This window comes from Propithecus coquereli, unplaced genomic scaffold, assembly GCF_000956105.1.
Source record: "Propithecus coquereli isolate 6110/MARCELLA unplaced genomic scaffold, Pcoq_1.0 Scaffold421, whole genome shotgun sequence".
Taxonomy (NCBI): domain Eukaryota; kingdom Metazoa; phylum Chordata; class Mammalia; order Primates; family Indriidae; genus Propithecus; species Propithecus coquereli.
The window spans coordinates 473,212-476,208 of NW_012149964.1; the positions used below are offsets into that span (position 1 = coordinate 473,212).

General features: G+C 36.6%; 1 pseudogene; it reads left to right on the top strand.

Moving 5' to 3' along the window:
• Positions 1-1,530: 1,530 nt before the first annotated feature.
• On the top strand, positions 1,531-2,259 carry LOC105817736 (annotated as a pseudogene).
• Positions 2,260-2,997: the final 738 nt, after the last annotated feature.

Genomic DNA, 2,997 nt, shown 5'->3' on the forward strand with positions numbered 1-2,997 from the left:
TACATCTCTCCCCAGAGACTAAAAACTAGATGGAGTTGGTGCTATTCAAATTATCTCAGAGCACTCAAATATAAGTAATGAGGTGGAAAGAACATTGGATTAAATTCTGGCCCTGGTTCTATCCATATTCATTATGTATTAATAGTCATTGAGAACTTTTTAGGCTATGAATATATACTGGTGAATAAACAAACATGGTGTCTGAGTTTATGACGTTTACATTCTGGTATGAGTGACAAAATAAATAATTAAAGAATCAAGTAATTACATAAATAAGATTAGTAAGTTCAGTGAAGGAAATGAATACATACAGGTAGGTGACAGAGTATAATGAGAGCCCCATGGTACATACGATGTCAGACATGGTGTCTCTGAAGAGTTAACACTTAAGGTGAGTCCTGAAGAATAATAATGAGTCATATGAAAAACTGAAACAGAAAAGGTGGGTGAAGGTATACAGTAAAATTGAATTTGAAATGCCCAGGAGACATAAAAGTAGAGATGTCAAGTAAGCGGAGAGAATATAAATCTAGAAATTTTAGGGATAGATTAGGTATGTACATACAGATTTGAGAAATTTAGAGAGTAGATGGCATTTGTGGTTATAAGACTGACTGACTGAGATCCCCTAGGGAAATATTTATTGTATATTTTAAAATAACTAAAAGAGTAGAATTCGGATGCTCCTAACACAAAGAAATGATAAATGCTTGAGGTGATGGATACCCCAATTACCCTGATTTCATTAATGCACATTATATGCCTGTATCAAAACATTACATGTACTTCATACATATTTACAACTATATGTATCCATAATAACTAAAAATGAAATATTTGTTTAAAAAGAACCGAGTACTGTGACACTCCATCATTCAGTTGTGAGGAAGAGGGGAAGGACCAGCAAAGGGAACTGAACCAAGTCTTTCTCCAAAAGCTCCCTAATCTGCCCTTGTTTCTCTTCCCCACTGTTATCTTTTCAGTTCTGGCCAACACTAGAGAGGTACTGAGTCAAAAGGGTGAGATTTTTCAATATGTGTGAAGATTCCTGGAGCTTGATTTTCTCACTTCTTCCTACAACTGTAGTTCAAACAGCCTCTGAAACAATCTGAGATAGGAATTAAAAAACAGATTCAAATGCTCTACATTAGCGCAATCACTCTCTCTAGACAATGTACTTCTGTTACTTTGTGAAAAAGTGAATTTATGAAAGTCTTGATGAAATTTCTGAGGGAATGATATCTGTTTGGTGAGTCCTTACTCAAGGTATAGCTCCATATGCAGGATGTAAGATTAAACAAACATATTTAAGTGTTTATGCTCCTTCTGCTGATGACATCTGTGAGAGTTTGACAGACTACAGAGCATCTCTCATTTGGACAGATTTGCCAAGCTGAGAAAATTACAAATTGCAGCTGACTTTCAAAATAAGTGACAAGGAAAAACTGCTGTAAACTCCTCTATCATTCTTTTTATGGCCTTTGCCATTTCTCCAGAAGTTCAAAAATTAGAAGAGTAGGGTCTGCGGAAATGGCGCCGGTGAGGCTGGCACAGTGGCAGCAGAACGGGGGTTTGGGAACACGTGGCAAAGGGGGTTCTAAGGTCTCATTCAGGAATAAGAATGTGAAACAAAGGATATGGCGGCCTAACAATTCGCAAGCCTTCTTGGGGAGCGTTCGCGAGGGACAAGGCTTTGCGTTTCGGAGGAAACTGAAGATTCAGCAAAATTACAAGAAATTGCTATGGAGGAAAAAGAAGGCTCAAATATCACCGGAATCCCAGTTCAAAGATCGATACCCAGATCATCTGAAACATCTCTACTTAGCTGAAGAGAAAAGACTCAGGAAGCAACTAAGAAAAGTTGACCAGCCTTTGTCAGAAGAGCAAGTTGACCAGCCTTTGCCTGAAGAACAGCATAGCATTGACCAGGCTGTGTCTGAAGATCAGTGTAGCTTTGATCAGCCTCAGCCAGAAAAACAATGTAGCAAGACAGCAAAGTTCTTTAACATTCCAAAGAAAAATAAAAAGAAAACATCGAATCAAAAAGCACAAGAAGAATATGCACAGGTACAAGCTAAGTGTGCTGCTAAGAAACAAGAATTTGAGAGGAGAAAACAAGAGAGAGAAGAAGCTCAAAGGCGCTACAAAAAGAAGAAAATGGAAGTGTTCAAAATATTGAGTAAAAAGACTAAAAAGGGCCAACCAAACTTGAATTTACGGATGGAGTATCTTCTTCAAAAAATACAAGAAAAAAATTAAATCGTATTTTTTTCCTCACAGGTTAAAATACCTGCTGCCTATTGAGTTCTTTTGTATGTGTAATAGGTACCTCCTAACAATGAACTTGATTTGTCAACATAAACTGGATTGCTAAACTCTACTAAATACAAAATGCCCAAATATCTTTGTTCTTATAAAAGAAACTTTTCTATATATGCTCTACATAATATTACATGTTTCTTATTTATTTGCCTCTGAAGGAAGGTTGGCCCGAAGAACTGAAAGAACCTTCGATTTGGGAGACAGGCTCAAGCATGTAGTACTTTCGTACCATATGAAATTTGTATGAAATAAAATGTTTTGAAAATAAGGGAGCAGAGCTTCTAATGAAGGATTTCAGTGAAAATTTTCAATTTAATAATCAGCTGTATGGTTTTGAAATTCATTTTAATGGTAAAGGAGGCAAAGACTCCCCTTGGATTATCTATTTATTTATTTTAAATTAAGTACATGTTACAGGGGGATGGACTTTCCAGATACTTGGGTGCTGAAATAACCTTCTGCCTTCACAATATAACAGGGGGTTCTTTGTAAAGCAATTTAGCTTATGAACTCAGAGAATCTGGTATTTATAAATATTCCCTTAAATGGAGGTACATAGCTTGCTCATGTAAGATCTTTTAAATGATGGTGGAAACTCAGCAGTGTCATAGCCAGAATTAACCTTTTGAGATCCTGAGGGACCCTACACTGTAAGAACATTGTCTCTGTGTCATC